At 40.1% G+C, this 24,539-nt stretch overlaps 2 long non-coding RNA genes across 4 annotated transcripts in view; one reads left to right on the forward strand and one right to left on the reverse strand.

Annotated features, from left to right (window-relative positions):
* Positions 1-1,083: 1,083 nt before the first annotated feature.
* On the reverse strand, positions 1,084-6,192 carry LOC143650248 (uncharacterized). The gene is made up of 3 exons (XR_013159461.1): positions 5,520-6,192; positions 2,187-2,414; positions 1,084-1,431 (listed from the first exon to the last, which is right to left on the reverse strand). It is a non-coding gene; the product is annotated as an uncharacterized LOC143650248 (long non-coding RNA).
* LOC143650247 (uncharacterized) overlaps positions 5,699-24,539 on the forward strand; it is a 29,759-nt gene continuing 10,918 nt past the window's right edge. The window contains exons 1-5 of one of the 3 annotated variants that reach the window (XR_013159458.1): positions 5,699-5,790; positions 5,903-6,247; positions 7,689-7,835; positions 13,412-13,488; positions 14,529-14,654. This is a non-coding gene — a long non-coding RNA (uncharacterized LOC143650247). Of the gene's footprint in view, positions 5,791-5,902; positions 6,248-7,688; positions 7,836-13,411; positions 13,489-14,528; positions 14,655-24,539 lie in introns of those variants that run through there. The other 2 variants (XR_013159459.1, XR_013159460.1) reach the window with 2 other exon arrangements.

Genomic DNA, 24,539 nt, shown 5'->3' on the forward strand with positions numbered 1-24,539 from the left:
TTAGGAGGTGAAAATCTATATATTTTATATTCATATTCATATGTAAGCTTAACTTCATATGATCTATTCTCTGAAATTAAAATATACTCGATGGTTTGTTGCTCATGAGGGTATTTATGTAGGTGTAAAGGTGTCTTGTGCATGTACAATGAGCTCAGATGTCTCTTGCCCGTAAAGAGCTTACAGTCTAACAAGGAGAATGAGATGCAAAAAAAATAACTGTAAAATACACATACATATATTTGTACTTGAGGTGGTTTGTAATAACGTGAAGAATCAGAAGGTTGCCTGAAAGGGGTAGAAAATACTTTACAAGTTGGGAAGAAAGAATGTTGCATTCTAGCTGGAAAAGAGGCTGCGAGGAAAGTTGGCTTGGAGGAGTGGACATTGGAGTCGAGCTTTGAAGGCTGGAACCCGGATGGCAGAAATGGAATGAGCCCCTGGGGGTATCAAGACCTGTCAGCACTAAAGCCTGGAGGTGGGAAGGAGCAGCCTTCAGTTCACTGCTGTGGATTATTCAAGAGGTGAAAGAAATATAGAAGAAGGCTGGAAAAATCCATACAGAGAAGTGATGAAGGATTCTGGCTGTGGTGAAAGGGAGGGTGGGCTCTAAGCAGATGTCACTATGGAACTGTAGAGGTTTTTACAGTGAAATTACATGAACCAATCTGGACTTTAGAAAATGGCTTGAGGTTGTGGAAAGAGTAGAATAGAGATGATTTAGAAGGGCATAACCATATTTTAGCCCTGGAGAAAAAGTGACACTTTTTTCTTTTTTTTGTAAAGGTGGTCAGCTAGTGTATTAGGAGATATCTGCAAATATTATGAGATTTTATAAAAATTGTCTCACGTGACTGTGGGGATGGACAAATCTTAATTCCGTAGGGTAGGCTACAAGTGGGGATCTCAGTGACAGTTTTTGGGAAGTTGGCTGGCTGAAGTGGAGATGGAAATTCTCCTTTCTGACTGCAGAAGTAGTCTCGTTTCTTTTTTTTTTCTTTTTCTTTTTTTTTCTTCTCCTTTTAAAGCCTTCAATGGATTGGATGAGACTTCTCATTGTCAAAGGCAATGTTTCCTGTTGATTGTAGATAGCATTAGTCATGGATGCAATCAACTTACTGATGATTATGTCCACAAAATATCCTCAGTAACACTCAGGCCAGCACCACTGGACACCTTCACCTGGCCAAGTTGACCCAGCACAGCTTGTAAATATTTTAGGCTTTGGGGGCTGTTTGTCTGCATTACAACTGTTCAGCTGGGGTGTTGTAGTGCAAAAACAGCCCTAGACAATAGATGATAAGTGGGCATGGCTGTGTTCCAATAAAATTTTATTTATAAAAACAGAATTTAGCCCGTGGGCTGTAGTTTGCTGATCCTTGCTTGGCACAGTTTTAATTTGGTAAATAAACTTCAGTTAAGGAGTCAACACTGTAAAGTGGAAGAAAATTGGGTTTAGGATCATGCACACTTGGATTTTAACTCTAGCTCCTATTCTAGCTGCTATCACATGAGAAAATAAACATGATAATGTATGCCAAAGGACAATACACTTTGCAGGTATTCAGGTAATGTAAGACTCTTTCATTTCATTCGGAGCCATAAAATTCACTTTTTTTTTAAAGGTAAATGTGGTGTTTACTTCTTTGTCAGGAATATATAATATTATGTATCAGATTCATTTGTTTGCTCTCACAACCACATTCATGCACTTTCACAACTGGGTTACTTTGCTGGCTTTCTTTCCCCCTGTGGTCCATTTGAAACATGTAATCAATCAATGGTTGTATCCATTGTCCCAATATTACTATAACTGTTAATAAAAGCAATAGTAATAAAAAATAGTTATTTTTATTGAGTTCTTATTATGATTGGGTACTGTATTAAATCTTAAGTAAAGCTTCTGAACTCCACAGAATGGAAGCACTATTGTTGACATTTAAGATAAGAGGAAAATAAGGATGAGTGGTCACCAATGTTGAGCACCTTGTGAGTTACAGAACCAATTTTCAAATTTGGAATTTTACTCAACCACGTGCCATCTTTTAACTATTATTGTTTCTCAGTAACACTTGAATTGCTCTTTCCTTGGCTTGCCTTGGCTTCTCTCTACCCATGAAAATATGGTCAAATTCTGCTGAAATCTATTCATGTTTATAAAGCCTTTCTGGAATTCGCCTGCTCACTTTGATCTTTCCCTTCTCCAGACTCTTATGCCCATTTATAGCCATCATTGTGTTATCGTGTGTTTGTTTCTTGCATGAAAATGAGAATTTTGTCTTCCTCAAGGTAGATGAGTAATCAATCTGTCTTTTGTATCATCCCCAGTGGTGATGTTGGATGCACATAGTTGTTTCTCGATCATTCCACAAATATTTACTGAGAGTTGGCTGGTGCCAAGTGATGTTGGATTTCTAAAGAGACATGAACAAAGAGGAATCAGGAGCAGAGGTCAGTTTAAAATGAAAGTGCAAATGGCTTTTTTTGAACATCCACGGAGCATGAATTCAAATTAAAAAGGGTGAACTTTGTGTTTCTTTGGGAGCCAGACAAAATGATCCTGGACTAGGAGAAATAACCTGATTCCTTTAGAGATCCACTTTAAAGGCATGAAGGAGCCAATATGAATTGTCCTTAAAGCCTGGACTTCCTAAACTTTATGTATGTCTAGTTTTTGAAATTGTAGGACACGTACTCCTTGCCAGCTGCAGTAAAATAGTGGCACAAACAAGGAAGACTTCATGTGGTAGGAGGCTCTGCTGCGATGCCTTATTATAAGTCATGAAAATTGTCAGAATACCTTAACCACAAGGCCAAGAAAGCACTGCTGTTATTTCCAAAGCCTTCACCCCCAAACGAAGGGATCTTCAGCCATCTGCTTGCCTCTTGATGAGCACTGTATAATTACTGAGACTCTGTTTTGTGGGTCGCACAGAAGATGCAAGTTATTTTCACATGATCAAAGGTCCCGTCATTTTAGAGTTTACCAGGTGTCCAAAAATGTGGGATGCATTGAATGCAATCTTTCTGTATAATGTAATCAGGGAGTCTGAGAAATGTCTTGCACTATTAGACAACAATCAAGGGTGGTTAAAGAGAGTCAAGTTATTTTACTGCATGTAACTGTTCAGACTTGGGAAAGCCTTGGGAAACCATGTCTGCATTTAATGAGTCACAGATTTTATTACCTGCCCAACAGGTATTTTAAATAGCACTTGCTTTTCCTTTCATGTCGAATGCAAAGTGAAATAAGTGGCTTTGAAAATTATTGCTTGGAGAGAGAACGAGAAGAGTCATGATGACAGCCTTTAAATCGGTCTGAAGAGATGCTGAAGGCAAACCCAGCAAGTTCTGGAAATCACAGGGGAGCGGTAAGAGATGAGGCTGCCATTCCCTGTAGGACAGACCCCGACCACAGGGCAAGCACTCCACGGGCCCATGAATAGGCTGTCATTTGTCATCAGGCAGCCCAGTTCTGGATGTTCAAACTCTGGGTCTTTTAATGGGTTCCCGGGAGAACATCTTCTTGGTTGACCAAAAGCTAGAAGTAGCAAAAATTCCCTAGAGACCTTATTTAATCTCCCTGTGTGATGCAGAGAAATTCATAGGCCTCACCAGGGAAACAAAGATATTTGCAAATGTCTACTGGAAGCTGGATTTCAGAAAACACTAATTGGCCCTTGTGAATAATGCTGGGGAAGAGAACACACACCGGGGACGTAGTAAATTTGTCAAAGACTCCTGTAATATAAAGGCCTGAGGAAGACTGGGATTCCATTTTTGGTATTGATTGAAATCTCTACATCAAGCTTGAGGGGAAAATCTACCTCCTATTGAGAAGTGTTTTAGGATACATTACTAACATGAAGCTTCTGATGATGAGGATGATGGCAGTAATATTAATAAATAATTTGTGTGTGCTCTTGCTTTGCTCAAAATTTGATTATTGAAACCACAAGTCAGGAAGCTGAATCCCATCCAGGTAGGAATATATCATATCAATTAGAATCATGCAGGCCATAAGAAAAGGAAGGGCAATGTATATTAATTCAGCACTTACTGAGTGCTAGGTCTGTATAGGTGCTTTACCATTGTTAATCCGTATCATCTGTTACCTGATTTCAGAAGAGGGGTTGCCAGAGAGCCAGTTAGTAGTTAAAATGGATCTTTGACATTGAAATTTTCTTGTAACTCTGTGGCTATCACAGAGTACCAAGTTCTCTAAAGAATTCAATGAATTTGGCTGTGGCCCCCCAAGTGTCCATGCAGGCCGCAGCGTGGCCTTCTGGTCTACCACAAAAAAATCACGACGTAGTTCTCGACTAACCAGAAACACAGTTTGCAGGAAGGAAACTACTGGTCTTATGGGGACCATTACACCTTGAAAATGAACTGACTTTTGATGAATGTTCGTAGCCTTTGCTCAGAAAGAAAAGCCGAGGGGTTTTCTTAAACCACCAACAGACAGAAACATTTTACAGAAATCCATTTTGGGCAAATCATCTCTTTGATCAGCCAGTGATCTTGACATCTTTCATATCATTTTTTAATAGACTGTCTCTGAACAGATAAAACTGTTTGAGGAGTGTAAGATTAAAATCAGGAGAAATCCCACAGAGAGCTTAGTAATGACACGTCCAAAGCCTCAGCAATCCCTAGATAAAGTGAAAATAATAGGGAAATGGAGGCCATAAGGTACTTAAAGAGTTTTTTCTCCTGCACCCTGGGAAAGATCTGTGAGCATTTTAGAGAGGTAGAAAGACAGATCTCAACACAAAGCTCTTGGGATGGAGCCATAGCTGTGGGTGAGCTCCCCCCAGAGGTGAGAAGTCCAGAATCCATCTATGTCTCAACCCAGAACCAGGCTGCCTTTGCCCTTCGGCAGGTGAATACAATAAGACACATTTTCTAAATGAAGCAAATGAGTACATTTCTTCTAGAGGAATAGACTCCTGAGCTAGGGCCACGGAAAGGGCTTCCTGGTGACATCAAAAGGGAAAACGCAGCTCCCTCTGCAACCTTTTCTCTCCCTAATTTGCCCATTATTTATCCAGTCTGGCTTCTGGGCTCAGATGCTACTCAGAGAATCTGGCTGCTCAGAGTCTCTCCCGGGCTCCCGCTCCAGAGCTAAGGGCAGTTCTGTCAGTGTTCTGGCTGCCTGAAACCTGAGGCTGCTTGCACTTGGCGAAGGTGGAGAATGCACTGGCAGGGCTGCCAGCTGTCGTCTGTGTGTAGGCAGAGTTCACCGGCAGCTTGGAGAAGAGAGACCGCCATCAGACTCCTTCACAAACACTGCCCAGTCCCTTGCTCTGCCCTCAGGGTGGGTGTTGGGGATGCCCGAGGCCTGGCTCTGGGTGGGCCTTTTGTAGCTGGTGCATTTTCTAGCTTATTAGCAGAGCCACACCTCAGGGCTTTGAGGTCTTAAAACAGCACAGGCACATGAATGATGCTTCAGCTGCTTAGTGGTGTAGATGCCTCGCTTTAGGAAAACACCTGGTCTATGCCCCACCTTAGATTACCTGTCTCTTTGAGTGCTTACCCACCAGCACCAGGTATACTCATGTAATCATGACTTCTGGCTGGCACCAGGCCTACAAGGTGCTACGAAGAGTTGAGTCTTCTAAGGATTGGTTGGTAGACCTCAGAGCCTGGCCAAAGTCAGGGTTGATGATATCACAATGCAACAAGAAATTTTTCAGTCCACTGGGAGTGAGTAAGGCCACTTATCACAACAGGGACAATTTCCCTTTTCTCATATCTTGGGACAGATCTGGATTCACTTATGCCATAGTAAGTATGGAGATAGCAGCGCTAGTTGGCAGTGTGTACCAGTTCATGGGATGTGGTGAGGGAAGAAGAGGCATGGCCAAGACTCCTGAAGGATCTCCTGATTTCTTTCTAGCTGGAGACTGGAGGCCACACTCCAACTACACAACCGGATCCCTGTTCAGCTGCTTGTGGTCAGTGATGCCTTTTTTGGCTGCTTAGGTTCACTTACTAGACAAAGTACAGCTGAGTAAACACTCATTGTGGCATCACCCAGGGCCCTTATAGGAACAGCAGATTCTTGGTCCCTTCCTAGAAGCACCGCATCACAACTTCTGGGGAGGTAAGGACTCAGATGAGAAGTTCCAGTGAACCACAAGAAGAACCAAAACCCAATTTCAGACTCCTTTAAAAACCAATGCCCTAGAAGCCTTACTCTACCAGCAAAGAGGGCAGACCCTGCGCCCACTCTTAAGCACTGGTATGTCCACTCAGGTACCAACTTTCCCTTATTCTTGCTTTGCTGGCCCATTTTGCATCCTCAGTTCCCTCCATGGTCTTCCACATTCCCACTGGAGGTTAGCCCCCTTGAGCATGGCTTGGACAAACTGTTTTACTCTTGGTGCTAAAGATATCTAAAATTTTACAATATGAGCATCTAGAACAAGAAAAGGGGTTCCTTCTTGGATGAAATCCCTGGGTTCAATGATAGTCTGGGGACCTTGTTTCAGGTGAGCAGATTTAGGTGTAGCGTGCGGGTGTGGAGAGCATCTGATGATGTGCCGCAGATGGGTGGTGGGACGAGTCCTCCTTTGGGGTGTCAGTGAGAGGTGTCCCTGGGTGTGAGGAGGGAGATATCTCAGTGACCTGGAACAAGCTGGCAGGCGAAAGCAGTTGGGATGGCTTTTGGATTTGCATAATTAAAATCACTGAAGTGGTATCTGCTAAACCTGATGACAATCTTGGACAATTTAGTCAACCCCTGTAATCTTCAGTTTCTTCAGCCACACATTGGAGACTCTAATAGTCACAAACCCAACGAGTGGCTGAGAAGGTTAAATTAGATCAGCTATGTCACGTGCTCAGACTAGGGCCTGCCACTTAATGTTCTATAAACAATATGGTCGTAACTGGTAAAAGACAAGTGGTAGACATAACCAGGGATTGTTTTCTCCTGTTTTAGAGTAAGAAAGAATATTGAAAGTGGGAGAATTATCAGGGTAAATAATCTGACATTTATGGTATTAGTTATATGAGAGTTAACTCATAAAAACAAGACTACTTGTTATTCATGAGTAGTCTCTTTGTTATTCAAAGGAAAAATGCAATAATACAATATTTATTCCTTGTTGCCTACTGTTCTAGTTTGTTAGCTGCCGGAATGCAACACACCAGAGATGGATTGGCTTTATTAAAAGGGGATTCATTTCATTGGTTCTTCAGAGGAAAGGCAGCCAGCTTTCAACTGAGGTTCTTTCTTATGTGGGAAGGCACAGGGTGATCTCTGCTGGCCTTCTCTCCAGGCCTCTGTGTTCCAACAACTTTCCCCAGGGTGATTCCTTTCTGCATCTCCAAAGGCCTGGGCTGAGCTGCGAGTGCTGAGATGAGATATGTTGAGCTGCTTGGGCTGTGCTACATTAAGCTTTCTCTTTTAAGCACCAGCCAATTAAACCAAACATCATTCATTGCAGCAGGCACGCCTCTTAGCCGACTGCAAATGTAATGAGCAACAGATAAGGTTCACACACCATTGGCTCATGTCCACAGCAATAGATCTAGGCACCTTCACCTGGCCAGGTTGACAACTGAATCTAACTACCACACCAACAATGGGAATTTGAGACTAGATTTCTGTTTGTGGTGTCTGAAAATGGACAGCTAATTTATTGCCAATTTTCGTCATCACTTCTGTCTTATTCCAGCTCCCTAATTCACTTTCTGGCTTGGTGTTTCTCAATGTATCTTCCATGGGCCACGTCTATTAGAATCACCTTCCAGTATATGTTGAAAATGTATATTGTACTTCAGGAAGAGGATGATGAAATAGGAACTATTGTAAAGCTCCATAGGTGAGTCTAATACACTCTTAAAGTTTGAAAAGCATTTGGAATTTCCATTCAGATATCGCTTCCTTAAAATATTTATAAGGGTTTCTAAATCATCTCATATTTTTGCATTACATAATCAACTGCCTTTCAAGAACAGAACATAGTGTATAGAATATTAGAGTCCTGAAGGAAGGCTTAGAGTCCACATTCACACTGCTATCTATTTGTTAATCAAATCTTTTTAAAACTTCTATTTATCACTATTGTATAATGGTCTACCCCTTATTATCCAGAAAGACAGCGTAGATGCTGCAATGTGGAGGCAGACTTGCATTTCAAACATTGACTCTCCTATTGACACTGTGGTTTGAAGCAAATTACATAATTTCTTCTTGCCTCAATTTGCTCATCTTCAAATAGGGCTACCAATACTCATTTGATAATATTGTGAAATTATGCTGTTACATGATTGTCAGCAAACATTAGCTGTCTTTCCTTACTGGCAAAAGCATTATTTCCTTTTTCCCCTAACCTTCTATGCAACCTTTGGTGGTATTGTGTTGTAACAATAAATCTGTTCTGTGGAGGAATTCCTTTTTCCTATATCTTTCACAGAAATATGTCCTCGTAGAGCTAAGGTGAGAGGGTAAGAAGCTGCCCAAGGATTAGGATGTTGGACTTTGTCTCTAAAACCTGCCTTAAGACATAAACTCACAAGGGAGGGTAGGATTTTTTTTCCTTAAGAGATTACTTTAAGACTTAAAAACTCACAGAGAACAGGATTCTCTTTTCAATACCTAGAGCATCATAAATTTTAAGTAACAGTCTCTAAGGCAATAAAGTTTAATAACAAAAGATAGTTAAAATAGGAAATTTGGATGTTTCTTTGCCTGCAATGGGGTATAAAGGTTCTACAGCAGATCTGGCGAGAATATACATTTGCTAAACATTTCTGAAAAGAGGTGCTCAAAACAACAAAATTCCTTTCTAATAAATCCTGGAAAATATTACTTATAAATTTTTTTCTGTTTTTTTTTTTTTTTCCCTGAGAGATATTGTGGTCAGAAGACTCAACTATGATTCAGAAAGTCAGAAAACAAATTTCTCTGGGCAAAGTCAGCTACATAATCTGTAGAGCCCATAAAAAATGAAAATGTGGAGCCCTTTGTTCGAAAGGCAGGGGGGAAAGTACGATTAAAGGTACTAAAGCACAAAGTTTTCCCTTTGAAAGTTTTTATTATTTAAACCTAATAGGGTAACAGTGGTAAATGGCTCACAACATAAACTGACAAGTTCCCCCCAGAATATGGTGGGTGTCATAATAGTATATAACAAATAATAAATAATTTATTAATGTGATGTCTTCATTATCATATACTTTTTCTCATTCACTTTTCTGAAAATTCATTTATTCAAACATGAAACTGCACTTTTTTTTTTGTTTTTGAGTGCACAGTCCAGGAATTGAAGCCGGATCTCTCACATGGCAGGCGAGCATTCTACCACTGAATCACCTTTGTACCCAAAACTATACTTTTTAGTAACCTCATTTTTGATTGATATAGTTAAAGTGACAGTTCCTTTTGGCCAATGCAACATTGCAAATTATTTTCGATAATACTTTAAGCCTCAGAAGGATAGTTCTGTTGATATAATTGTTAGTGTGGCTGGTAAGAGCATTTCATAACTTGAGACACCTTTGTGATAAATTTCTAATAAATCATTTCCAAATTTAAATTCTAGTATATTTAGTATTGACAATTCTTGTGGAACAATTTTTCTGAAAAGATTTAACTCTCACACAAATCAGTTTTAGATAAGTCTGAATTTAATTTCAATTTATAGAATGTCATTTTAATGTTTCCTCTGATATCTCCCATAACTTGCAGAAGCTTTATAAGAAACTGAATGTGGCATCGTTATTTGCATATAATTCAAAATGCCAGTTTATGCATTCTATTGCTACGACTTCAATTTCAAGAAAAAAGTTTAAATTGTCTTTCTAGTTAGTAATTGGCTTATATGCAGCTTCATTCAAAAATAGTGCTATTTTCCATTAAATGTGATCTTTAAGTTTAATTTATATTTCTAAGCCTGGGTATATTTGCCTTGGAACATTGCACTAGCTTTCAAAACAGGAGAATCTAAGCTCTCTGAAGAATTCTACTGACTCCCTGTTAGGCTGTATGGGGTCCAACCGTATACTTTATTTTGGAATAATTTACTGACAATGTTTCCAGCTGGCAGCTCCATCCCGCGCTCAGGCTGGAAAGGTAACGGCTGTGCGAGTTGTGCAGCTGCTGTCAGCACAGGCTCCAGAGACAGATGGGCAAGCCCGTCCTGCCACAGGTCCCAATGCTGCTGCCACCGCTGCTGTCATCTCCTACATCACCAGTCTGGGCCCCGGTCCTGGTCCGGCCCTTTTTGGGGCCCCCATTGTGATCCAGACCATCCCAAGGCTTGCACAAGTGTGCCAGATCGAGGGTTGTCCCCACACTCCGCTCGCTGTGCACGTGGGTTTGGAACTGTGCTCGGCGGTGGGGCCCCAGCTCCATGCTTGTGCTTCCACCAGTCAGTCTCCTTTTCTCTCAGCCACGCTCCCTGTTCCATCAGACTTTGTTACAAAATGCAAGTTCCAAAATAAGATTATTAATAATTTCTGGATGAAACCACGGGGCATTAATTCTCAACACATGTTGCACCCCATGAAGCCAGTCCTGCCTGTGGCAAAAGCACCTGAGAGTATGTACCATGCTCACTTTAAGATGCAGGTAGAAAAAGCAGAGATGAGAAATCTGCAGAGGAATTAGGTGAAATTATAAAAAGAATTTGGAGGGAACAACTCAAACGAAGAAATTATATCCAAAAATATGGCCTAGAACCTACTGATTGGAGTTCCACATTATTATTACCTTTTTGCATAAACCACAAATATAATGCCTTATATAACAATTTTCTTTTTGAGTTTCCTTAAAGAGACCTTAGAAATTAAAAGACCATTGTGATGCAATCTGAGTAAGACACCTTCACGATTTTAACTTTTCTTCCTCTGATATGTCATATTGCCTTTCTCAACTTTATCTAGGAATAATTATTTTTAGCAATTCAGCTTTATAGACCATTTCAATTTCATTTTCATACAGTCATCTTTCTTTTTGCATCCATACATTATTTTCATAATGTTTACGAGTTGATTGCAATTACAAGTTCAACTGGTGTCATCAGGTTTAGGGACAAGTTCAACTGGTTCTTTAGAGTAAACAACTCAACTGAAGTGGGCATGGTATAATCCTGAACATTCAAAAGTACCACAGACATCAATCAGAATGTTTTTACAATGGGATTCGAAAGCATTGGTTTTCGGGTGCATTGATTAAATGGGAGTTGTTCAAGAATAGTTCTGTGATAGCAGTACTAAACTACTCTTTATACTGTGAAATGCAAACATTTATCTCATAATGTGTTTTCCATGAAAATCAATGTCCCGTAAAATTCATATAATTGCACATAATTAGTTTTATTTTGCTTAAAAGATGAAACTATTGAGCTAAATGGTTCTCTAGTCCTCTGCTAACTTCCTGCATGCTTAGAAGTTAACTCCATGGGAAAGTCAAGGGCACGTGAAACTGCTGTACTGTATGAAGAATGCCGGAGTCCGCCAAGAGCATCGTCCACATAGGACGGTGCTTGTGCTTTGTGTCTGTGTTTGCCTTGAGGACTCTGTTATAAGAAGTGTAAAGAAGGTTTGGAGGTTTCGCTTGGTCCTTGTTTGAGCTGAATATATCCCAGACCGCTTTATTCTTCTAGACAGACTACATTTCATTCTTGGACCAAACAAGCAAGTCAGTATCTGGCCTACATTGTGTGAGATCACAGCCGATCGATGGTGCTTTGATTTCATGTCATTGACATGAATTGATGGACCTCGGAAGAAATACTTGCAAACAATTTTTGCATTTATTATAGAAATACTTTGGAGGGCATGGTTTGGTAAATTCCAAAGGTCTTCTTTTCAGGGTCCTGAATTTAAATTTATTTACCATCCTACAAATGCAAAACAAACTGTGCTCGTTTCAAGCAACTGTTTCCTTCTTTTTCTGCTGGGGCACTCAGAGTCAGATCATCTAGCCACTTCTAGTTACCGCTGAGGAATTTAAGAACTTCATTCACTGGCTTCACTTTTTCCCCTATTCCTGTTTTTCCTTTATCTTGGTCTATTCATTGAATAATAATAAAAAAAAAAAAACAAAAAAAACCACTGTGAATTAGGTAATAACGCAAATCCCTTCAAACCGTTTTTGTGATAGAGTTTAATTCAAATAAACATTTATTCTATTAAGAATGTATAAATCCTTTTATCTTCTCATTTTACCTTTATATGCAGAGACATTACTATCAGGTTCTCGCACGGAAGGGACCTGTTTCCCTGAGGTTGGCAACTGCAGTTTCTTACAGCCAGATGGTGCACATCTGAAAACGTGGCCTTTCAAACACTCTTCTCATGTGGCTGAGTGGGAGGAAAGGAAAATGGATTGATGCATTATAGCTTCAGTCCACGCAGCCTGAAGCATTGGTGTCATGAATTACTGCACAGCTTACAACTCTCAGGGCCCCAGGAGGCTGGCACGGTGCCAAGACAAACCATCCGCTACCCTAGGGGAAGTTAGGTGTCCGGCAGATTTTTCCATTTTAGTTCCTCGGCTCCGGTGCCCCCGGGGAGGTGGCCAGGCCCCCAGCCAAGGCTCCGTGGCTCTGCCCACAGCTCTCGACAGAGTGCGAACGCTGACATGTCTGCTTCTTCCACCTGCCAACATCCTCACTGCATCACAGGCGGCCATGAAATGTGTCATCGGCATATCACGGTTGATTTTTTGTAAAGAAAACTGTTTTGGCTCATCAGCATCTCCGGGCCCGGAGGAGGTGTGGACTCAGGGCATCCCGCTTCCCCTGCGGCCGCCTGGCCTTCACGCTCTACTTCCCAGCCGGTTCCACACCACGAGGACGGCCAACAGTGGCAGATGGGACCTGGCCCGGGGAGGCGGCGGCCCCGGGAGGAGGCGGGCTCAACTCAGAAAGGAGGAGGAATCAGTGGGAGATGCAGGCACCGTCCCAAGAGGGCATACGCCCTGATGGGGAGCGATGAGAGCAGGGTGGACACAAATTAAAATTGCTGATACCCTAAATACCCAGATTAAGTGCTTCCGTCAGATGCTGCCACAACAAAACTCTTTGGCAGAGCACTGAATGAAGTGGGGGAAAGGTCCCGTCTCGCAGTACTTACTGTGGTTCCTTTGCTGATGGGCATCTCATGGACTTAACTATAGGCAGCAGTGGGGCCGTTGTCATTAAAGTAAAAAGATAGAATGACGTGTATGCTCAGAAAAGGATGCAGCCCCGGTGCAGACCAAATTATGGGTGTTTGCCTTTTTCAATGAGAAGGCAACTAAACATCCTTAAGGCAGCATCTATGACATTGTCGTTGAAGCAGGGAAAATGTCTCAACACTGTTTATTGAAAAAGAAGAGGTTCAAAGGACACAGGACTATGAGAATCAGAAAACTGGAGCCTGAGAGAGTTGTCTTGTGGTTGTCACGTAGAATCCTGGTGCTGGGGAGGTTCCTGGGACATCTGGAGACCTTACATCTAATAGAGACTGTGGGCCTCTGGTTTTCAGGTAAGAGCTTGGGGGTAGGAGTTGTGGGTTGGTAAAATCTGGGGCCCCTGGGGACTTCATGGTGAATGGATGAAATTTGCACTTGTCCAGATGGCCTTGACAAACATGAGATGGGGAGAGTCCAAGAGCACCGAGTGAAATAACCAAGGAGTCCCAGTCGAGTGGAAACATGAGGTGTATTTATACACTCTGGGCAGGTCACCTGTGGTCTCAGGTAGCTAGAGGCACAGAGGGGAATTAAGATCTTACTCAAGTAGAACCTTTCAAAGGAGCAGAGCAGAGATGTAGGGGTCATGAAAACCTCAGAAGGCAAAGAGCAGATGTGGGAGGCTGCCATTTGAAGATGTATCTTCATTTTACTCCCATTGAAAATATTTGATTTCCTTACCTTCAGGAGATTTTTAAAACAATCAGTTCAAACAAATCAGATTCCCTTACTTTGCAGTTTTAGAGACAAATGATTTCCAAACTGCATGTAATATGTGAGGTGTTTTATTTTATGCAAACTAAAAATGTTTTGTGACACTGACCAGTTTATTTCTGAATGGAATCTAAAGATTGGCCCACTCCTTTTAATTCTTTTGAGGCTTACCTTTTATTTATGTATTTACCAAATTTAGGATTATAATAATTTATATATTTTCGTTGAAAATCAAATATAAAGAAAAAAAGACTTGAATGACACAATGAAAAGTATGATAATAAAAATTCAGTCTTCCAAGTTTTATATTTTGCCTACATATGTTCGTATGGGTTCTAGCTTCCACGTGACACACACAGTACATCAGAACCATTTAGTACACTGCCTACTTCCATATTCAAGTACCAGGGAACAGAGTTAAATATATTTCTGTTTTCCATCCCTTTCACATGTCAATGTTTTTTTCAGGTGCTTGGTCCAGGAAACATGTCTACTTTTATACATAGCTTTATAAAAATGTGATATTTCCCCTGCCCAGATTATATGTATATTATGCAAATGCGTATGATATCTAGGACTGCTTTTTGTATAGTCACCTTATATGCCTTATATTTTCCAGATATTCTGAATCAGTTACCTATGAGGAAAAGAATGGGGGGACAATACAGGTAACACCTCTTAACTCTCCAGATATTGGTGTTTCTGAATCCATAATACCCTGTACCTGAGCTCCGAAATAAATTGATCTTGGAAATGTGGTGCTCCGTGGTTGGGAGGTAGTTGGCAATTTCAGGAGGTTGCGCTCATCTCAGGAGGGAGTGGGCATATCCGAGATAAGTGGTCCTTTGCCTGGTACTGCAGAAAAATTTCTCCCAGCAGCCAACTCATGCCATGGTGTCTGCTCAGTCATCCAAAATCTCACTGATTTGATACCTGAGACTGTTGTTTGAAAACCATTTTGTAATTCCACTTTGAAATATTAAACACCTGGGGGGAAAACAATGCTTTCAACATATTAAAATGATAGTGTACTAGAGGTGAAAGAGATAATGGATATTTAGCAAAACTTTCTTATTTTGCAGTTTTAAGTAAAGGATTGGGTTCTAAGGAAATGGAAAAAAACTTGCCAAAAGTGAGTGCATGATATAAAATGGAGGGAATTTAGAAAAATATTCTGAAATTAAAGAATGTGTTTCTTGAGATAAAATTTTAAAAGAAAAGAGAATAGAAAAATATTTTAATTTCGTAGCTTGTACTTTTCAAGCCTTATTCAAGAAACCTTTCCCTATCCCAAGATGATGGAGATATTTTTTCTTTTCCTTTAGCAGTATTACTGTTCTAGTGTTTCCATTTAGATCTGTGATTTTTGTCAAGCTAATTTTGTGTATGGTATAAGGTAAGGGGATGAGGATTACTCTTTCATGTCTAATTAATGGGTTCCTATTTGTTGGGCAGATCTTTCCTTTCTTAATGAATTTCAGTGGAACCTTTACCATAAATATGGCAACTGGATATGTGTGAGACTGTCTTTAGATGTTCTAATCTCTTATATTAGTCTATTAATCTGTCCTCCCAGTTACATGTTGTCTTGATTTCAGATAACATGTGTTCTCCAGCCTTATTCTTCACTAGTATTGTATTGGTTTGTCTAGTTTCTTTCAATTTACATATAATTTTTTTCAATCAGCTTGCCAATTTCTACAAAACAAATATGCCGGGCTTCTGATTGGCATTGTATTGAATCTTTGAGGCAACAGAGGGAGAATCGACCTTTAATGATATTGACTTATCAATTCATGAACATAGTATGTCCTTTCCCTTATTTAGATAATTTTAAATTCCTCTTATGTTTTTAAGTGTAGATGCCATGGATCTTTTTGTTTTATTTTAATTATTTGATTTTTGATGCTACATAAATGGCATTTTGCATTTTATTTTAACATAAATTTCTACTCTATAGAAATGCAATTAATTTTTGTATATTTACTATCTATTCAGCAATGCTGTTATATCTACTTATGGATTTTATCAAATTGCTTATAGATTCCTTTAGATTTCCACATGCATAGGTATGTCACCTGTGGCATAATTTTTTCTATTCCAATTTTGATAATTTTACATCTTTTTCTTGTCTTTTCACCCTGGCTGGGCTGTCTCTAAGCAGTGGTGGAAGACACCTTCGTCACATTTCTAACTCTGGCAGAAGGTGTTCAGTGTTTCAATATTGAGGATAACGAAAGGTTGATGTTTTGTAGAAAGCTGTTAGTAGATAACAGAAGTTTCTTTCTATTCTTAGTTTGCCGAGAGAATCTTTTTATATTAAATAGATGTTGAATTTTATTAAATATCTTAATAAATTAGACTTCATTAAAATTAAGAACTTTTGTTGATCAAAAATTTCATTAAATATAGAAAGATAAGCCACACACAGAGACTAGGCATTTACTATACATGTATCTGGCAAACAACTCATGAGAAGACAGAGAATCCAATAAAAATGGGCAAAACCAACTTGAAAGAGCTTTCCATGGCCAAAGCTGGTGTAATTGAACAACAAAATTAAAATTAACCAACAAACCAACCTCAAAAAACCATACAGTCCTCTTGGATTATAACCCAAGAATAAAATAAATAAAAATGAGTCCCTTCTAATATGAATAGTTGAGCATATAAAAAATAAATGGTTAAAAGAGATAAATCTATCTTACAGAAAAATTACAAGTAATATATGTAGAACTTCCCACTTCCAGAAGGGGGAGGTGAGTTCCCCTTCCCTCTGATGTGGGCTTAATGACTTACTTCCAAAGAACAGGAAATGCGAAAGGAAAATTAGTAGCTCCTAGGGCACCACTTTAATAGTGATACATAGCAGCATGACTAGTAATAATTCATATTGATGCCAACCACCATCTGAAATGATTGAGGAGATAGGCATCTCATCTCTGTGGTATTCTACCAGGAGAATTCCCTTAGACACAGAAGGAGGATTAGGTCATATAAGGTCTTTTGAGGTCATAGTATGATTTAGTTTCCTAGGCTGCTCAAGCAAGCACTATGAAAGGTTTGGCTTAAACAGTGAGACCTCATTTGCTCACAGTTTTGAGACCAGGTGAATTTTCATCATGGTGATGTTTTCCCCTGGAAGACTGTGAAATTTTGGGGCTGGCTGTTGGCAATCCTTGGTTCCTCTGTCATATGGCAAGGCACATGGTGGCATTTCCTGGTGTCTTCCTTCTCATCCATGTTCAGTTTCAGCTTCTTGTATCCTATGGCTTTCTCCTTCTTATGTCTGAATTCATTCCATTTATAAAGGATTAAGACCCACCTTGATTGGGCTGGACCATACCTTAACTGAAGTAACATCATCAATATGTCCTGCTTACAATGAATTCACACACACAATATGGATTAGCTTTAAGAACATGTTTTTCAGGGGTACATACAGCCTCAAACCACCCCACAGTAGTAATTCCAAGTTTTATTCTAAATAGAAAGGCATGAAGGTTCAACTGAGTTGAGAGTTTTTTCAGGAGCATAAGAAGAAGAAAGAGGCAAGAGAGTTAAGCATTTTGGGTGCAGAGACTATGGGTACGATGGGTCTGAGGAGGTGCTGAGGGACTGGTCCGATAAGCATCCCCATTTGCAGGGAAGACCTCACACATTCCCATATATATCAGGCATGAGACTCCATTTCATCTTTGTAATCACAGAGGCTAGAACAGCAATGCTTTCGTCATCATCCATGTTTAAGTAGAAAACATCCAAATATGTTGTTCAAAATTATGTGCAAATACCAATTATACATCAATGGAGTCAGTATTATATTAATGCCACATCTTTCCTATTACTATAATATCCATTACCTCCTAAATAGGCAATGTAAATATAGAAAGTCATTTTCTTGGCACTTGCTCAATAATAAAGTGACTCAGGGGGGAATTGCCTAATTGATTCATGATCGCAACTGGGTGATGGGAAGACGTCCACTGGAATGTTTTTACAATTTGTCAAGTTTTGTTGGCCTAAGGAAGGGTAATTACTTTTCTGAGTTGATGTGATGTTTGAACCAATAAAAGCACCAGGAATATGAGAATGGCTGGTCTTTTACACAAACAAAATGAAACTGTAACACATTTACTATATGCCAGAATAGGCATTTGACAGTTTCAAGGGATAGTTCCTAAAACATTTTAATCTCCAAATTCCCAAATACAATTTGAAATATGATTTTGTCCCTATAGGCATGGATGGCCAGGAGCTAGGGGCACTCGTTGGCCAAATGATTTGCTTTTGCAACCAGCCTTATCATCCTTTAGGCATTATAAGTCAGCCTATGTCATTAACTTCCAGAAAGACTCATGAATAATGGAAATCACAAATGTTAAACTTATAAGTACCAATGTACTTTTAAATTTGTGAGGTTGAGTCAGGACAAAATGCTTCTTTTCTAATCACTAGTCATAAACTTTTTAGGTTATTCCATACTAATAAGACATGGGAATATTTTTACATGCTCATGAAAAAAGAGAACTATTGAGGGCACAAGGTGTATGTCTTTCCAATAGTCAAATGTATCATACACAAGATGAAACAGATTTATTCTAAGATACCCTAGAAGGTGAACTAAAGAACAATAGATAGCAATAATGAAAAAGCAAGTTTACATTCATCATAAGAAGGATATTCTTAGTAATTATATTTGTTATACAATGGAATTTTTTTTCTTGTTTGTTTGTTTACATTTTACAAAGTAATGAGTTTCACATAGAGGCTGACTACGTGTTGGAGAGAAGCTAGAGGTGATTCCTATAAGGTGGAGTTTGGACCAGATTATCTATGAAATCTTAAAGCATTTATGTTAGTTGATGTACACTACAAGTAAGTCAAAGTTCTAGGTAAGATTTTTCTGTTTTCTGACACATAATAAAATTCAGTAAAGAAATGATGCATTCATACCTTCTTGTATCACATTTGTGTCAGAGTGCATTTCTTGGGGGCAAAGTGAAATATGTTTTGAATCTCCTGAGCCCCATAAACATGAAGGAACCTGTTTCGAATAGTCTGTATTTTCAGTTTCCTTTTGAAGCAAGAATCATAAAGTCCATAAACTAAAGAATCGGGGTGTATGAGAATGAAGCCAATTGTAATAAGCAGTTACTCTTTGGTGTACCCTGGACCCCACTGACCTCTCTGACCTCCCCCTCCTCCGTGGGAATGTGTCTCCCCCACCCCATCCCAGTCCCTCCCCTTTGAACCCATTTCTTACCACGGTAATTAGTTCAGGGAATTGTCACGTGACCCAAACTGACCCTAATCAACATTTCCCCTGAGGTTTTTCTAATGGAGCTGGAACTTGAATTTCCCCTTTCCTGTAGGGTTGATAAACTGTGGCCTATCAGCTCAGAGCTTTTGGAGGCCATATTTCCTTTTCTACTGAGACAGCCCATCCGCAGTAAAGAGAGCTAAGCCCTTCCACACACGGAAACTGGGATGGGAGATGCCAAGAAATAACAGCAGTAAGTCTTTATTCTCCATTTACAAGGCCCTGGACCTGGAACTGTCCTTGTCCCTGTAGCTCCTCTGTAGACACTTCCGTCATGTCAGTGATCTCATCCCTCAGTTTTTTCTCAAGCTAGCTAAAGTTGGGTTTTAGAAAAGTATGATGGTTAAGTTCACATGTCCACTTGGCCAGGTGATGGTACCCAGTGGCTCAGTCAAACAAGCTCTGTCCTGATTGCTATGTGAAGGCATCCTGTGAACTTAAGTCATGGGTAAGTTGATTTCATCTGTAGCTGATGATATCTACAATCAACTGAGGAGATTGCCTTTAACAATGAGAGAAATCTCATCCAATCAACTGAAGGCTTTAAGAGAAGTGATAATTTCAGCAGTCAGAAGGGAGTATTTCCAAGTCTACTTCAGTCAGCCAGCTTCTCCAGGGGGTTCCACCAAAAGCCACCATCAGAGTTCCCAGCTTGTCCTGTGGACTTCAAACTTGCCCATCTCTACAGTCATGAGATGATTCATATAAAAATCTCATAATATTTACATTATATCTGTATCTGTATATCCTATCAATTCTGTTTCCCTGGAGAACTCTGAAAGATACAAAATGTTTCTTTTTAGGTAGTTTAGAGAATGGGCTAGAAAGTGTAGATACAAAAAGTAAATAATTATTAAATATTAAATGACTTGAGCATAGGAAACATTTAAATAGTGCACATTGTAAGCTCTCAATAAATCTTTTTTAATAATAGAGAGACCAGCTAGGATCCTCTGATTGGCACAAATTAAGAGAACGTGGATGCAACAAATACAGAGAAATGTTTAAAAACAAAATAGATTATAGGTTATAAACTTGTTGAACAACTCATAGGAGATAACCAGAAGTAAGAAGAAAAAATAATGCCAAATTTGAGGTACAGACTAATGTTGCCTTTAGTAACATGAGAAAGTTAAGGAAACCAGAGGTAGGGCAGTAGGGGGTTTACAGAGCTGCCCCCAGTTTGGAGCTTGCTAACCTGAGGTGACTACAACATTCTTTCCTAGCAACTGGCCCTTTCCTCACCTGTTGTTGACTCCACTCACATTAGTGAAAAGCTGAGGCTTCGTTTTGCTCTTGGCTTGTCCTGCCATTATGCAGACAGGCTTGCTTCCATTCCCAGAACCATTGCAGGCTCCTCCGTTCTCAGCCCACCTCATTACACTCTCTCTGCCCTTCTTCATCAGTGGCAGGAAGGACCCTCTGCAAAGGCGCCTGCTGGTTTCCAGCCCCAGAGGGAACCTCTTCCTGGGTTAACGGACAGAGGACCCATTACCATCATCATCAGGCGGGTGAAGCAGATGTTGGGTGATGATGACCCAGGAGCTCAAGACTGTCTAGATCTGGTGCGTTCTATGGGTGTGGGTTAGTCCATTTGGTTTGGGTCATATAAGCCACGTACTTCAAAGGACCAGCAGAAGTTTCTGAAACAAGACAAGTTTTACTTTGCTTTCACGGTTTAAAAAAATCAAACTGCTTTCCTCTGCTTTCACTGCAGTCTGAGCAAGATTAGGAAAGTTTAGTAAATCCTGAAGCATATTTAGCAGTACTATGTTGTGATGTTCAAGCTGAAAAGAGAATTGATTTTTTTCAGGGTCACACACTGTTTTATCCAAATCTCCTCATGGATGCTGTGCTTTAAAATTATAAGGGACCTGCATCCTCCACCAAAAAAATAAATAAATAAATAAATAAAATTATAAGGGATTTAATTAAAAGGCTTCAGACACATGTACAGATTTATTGTTGAATCATTAACAATAAGGACTGTAGTTCTGTAGTTTATTTACTGAAAAATAGTTTGTGTTTTCCCTGATCTTTTTTACCAATACTAAAAGATAATGGTGACATATTTATATTTCACTAAATTTAATTTGCTAGATTATTGGTCCCTCAGGAAATATTATAATTGTTATAATTATTATTTTCAAAATAATCAAATGCAAACATCCCAGGATTATTTAATTAGGGGCATGGAATCAAAAGTGATTATTTGGAGGATATCTATTTGTAATAAAATTTGCAGCTGCATTATGCCACTTGCCTTGTGTCATGGTCAGGTTCATGTGTCAACTTGGCCAAGTGGTGGTACCTGTTTGTCTAGTTGGGCAAGTGCTGGCCTGTCTGTTGCAATGAGGACATTTCATAGAATTATATCATGATCACATTGGCTTCATCCACAGCTGATTCCATTTGTAATCAGCCAAGGGGCGTGTCTTCTGCAATGAGTGATGCTTAATCTAATCACTGGAAGCCTTTTAAGAAGGATTCAAAAGAGACGGGCTCTCTTCCTACTTCAGCTGGCAAGCCTCTCCTGTGGAGTTCATCCAGACCCTCCATCAGAGCCATCAGCTTCACAGCCTGCCCTGTGGATTTTGGATTCTGTGTTCCCATGGTCATGTGAGACACATTTATAAATTTCATATTTGCATGTGTTTGCCTGTTGATTCTATTTCTCTAGAAAACCCTAACTAATACAACTTAGTACCAGGAGGGGTTCTTAAGAAACAGAATCTTAAGAATGGGTTCTTATGAATGGTTTTCTACTCTGACTGGACTCAGAGACACTAAGGACTCTGATTCCCACAATCAGAATGACACTCCCAATCCATGAAGTGAGTTGGCAAAAGAGCTAGTCAAAATATCACCATTTGATTCTCCTGGTGCTTCACTTGTATGAAGCTCTGGGGGGTAATGTTTTTGACACCTTTACAGAGTTTTGTGGAAATAAGAGGTATAGAGATGTTGGCTGGCTACATTAAGGAGTGAAAGGGATGGGCTTAAGGCTTCAAACGAGAAGCTTAAGTGCCATCTGACAGATGTAGAAGTTTCTATGAGTATCCTGAAGGAAAATCTTATTTCCTGTAGCTGTAGACTTGAGATCTCTGAAAATAAGACTCAGAATCTTATTGTTAGAGTAGCAACTTTACAACATAAACTGAAATCTCAATCTTGCATGGTGTTTGCCATTAAAATGAGGGCATTGATTGGAAAGAAGTGGGACTCTGAAAAACGGAATGCTGACGTATGGATTGATAATGATGTTGGGGTGAGGTTGAAATCCTAGGTCATGCTGAGTCTTCTCTAGATAAACCTATAATAGTCTTCCCTGAGGACAGAGTTGCCCCACCTCCAGCCTGCTTTGAGGAATTGGCCACCCAACCTCCTGGAGGGATTAGCCCTAGAGTGATTAATCCTATCTCACCAGATGAAACTGCAAACAAAGGCCCTGAAGCAAATGGCTTGGAAGATATTTCTAATACTTTTCATGACCTACCCCCAACACCTCTCATTTCTTCCAGACCTATAAGTAGACTAAAGTCCCAACAGGCTTTAAAGGTGAGGTACAAAGTATCACACATGAGGAGGTACGTTATACTCCAAAAGAACTGTGTGAGTTTTCCAATTTATATAGACAGAAATCAGGGGAATACATGTGGGAATGGATTTTAATGGTGGGAAGAACATAAGGTTGGATCAGGCTAAATTTATTGATATGGGCCCACTAAGCAAAGACTCTGCATTCAGTGTTATAGCTCAAGGCATTAGAAAAGGTACTAACAGTTTGTTTGGATGTTTGGTTGAAACATGGATCAAAAGGTGGCTAACATTACCTGAGGTTGAAATGCCAGAACTGCCCTGGTTTAATATAGATGAGGGGATCCAAAGGCTTAGAGAGATTGGAATGTTAGAGTGGATTTATCATGCAAAGGCTGCTCTTACACCCCAGGAATGTCCAGAGGATGCACCTTTTACCAGAACAGTGAGAAATAAATTTGTGAGACTAGCGCCATCATCTCTGAAGAGTTCTGTAGTTGCAGTTGTCTGTAGGTCAGATATTACTATATGAACTGCTGTCACTGAGTTGGAATCCTTAAACACAATGGGGATGATGGGATCCCGAGTTGGCAGAAGCCATGTGGCAGCGCTTAATCACCAAAGACAGGGTAAATGTGGCTATTATAATAGACAGCAAACTCAAAGCAGGAGTCAAAATTATATGACTCACAGAGATTTGTGGCATTGGCTAGTAAATCATGGGGTACCTAGAAATACAATAGAAGGACAGTCTACTAAATTCTTGTTCTAGCTGTATAAAAAAAGAGTTCTAGGTCAAGTGAACAGAAGTCTAGCCTGAATTACAAAAACATAGAGTCACGGCCCCTTAATCAATTTCCAGACTTGAGACAGTTTACTGACCCAGAGCCCCTTGAATGAAGGGGAGGCCAAGTCCCTTTGGGGGAGAACCCTGTTACACTACCACAAATTTATACTGTTAATCTTCCTCCACACTTCCTCAAGGAGACCAACGGCATTTTACCAGGGTAATTGTGCACTGGGGAAAAGGAAATGATCAGATATTTCAGAGATTATTAGACACTGGTTCAGAAGTGACATTAATTCCAGGGGACACAAAATGTCATTCTGGTCCACCAGTCAGAGTGGGGGCACATGGAGTCCAGGTGACCAATGGAGTTTTGGCTCAGGTCCATCTCACAGCATGTCCAGTGGGCCCCCAGACCCATTCTGTAGTTATTTTCCCAGTTCCAGAATGTATAATTTGCATAGACATACAGAAAAACTGGCAGAATCCCCACACTGGCTCTGTAACTCGTGCAGTGAGGGCTATTATGGTGGGAAAGGCCAAGTGGAAGCCACTAGAACTGCCCCTACCTAGCAAAATAATAAATCAGAAGCAATCCCGGATTTCTGGAGGGATTGCAGAGATTACTGTCACTCTTAAGGACTTGATGGATGCAGGGGTGGTGATTCCCACCACATCCCCATTCAACTCTCCTATTTGGCCTGTGCAGAAAGCAGATGAGTCTTGGAGGATGATGGTGCATTATCCTAAGCTCGACCAAGTGGTAACTCCAACTTTAGCTGCTGTTCCAGATGTGGTATCATTGCTTAAGCAAATCAATACATTCCCTGGTACCTGGTATGCAGCTATTTATCTGCCAAATGCTTTTTTCTCAATAACTATTAGTAAGGACCACCAGAAACAGTTTGCTTTCAGCTGGAAAGGTCAGCAATATACTTTCACTGTCCTACCTCAAGGGTATATCAACTCTCCAGTCCTATGTC

This window comes from Tamandua tetradactyla, chromosome 11 (assembly GCF_023851605.1).
Source record: "Tamandua tetradactyla isolate mTamTet1 chromosome 11, mTamTet1.pri, whole genome shotgun sequence".
NCBI lineage: Eukaryota > Metazoa > Chordata > Mammalia > Pilosa > Myrmecophagidae > Tamandua > Tamandua tetradactyla.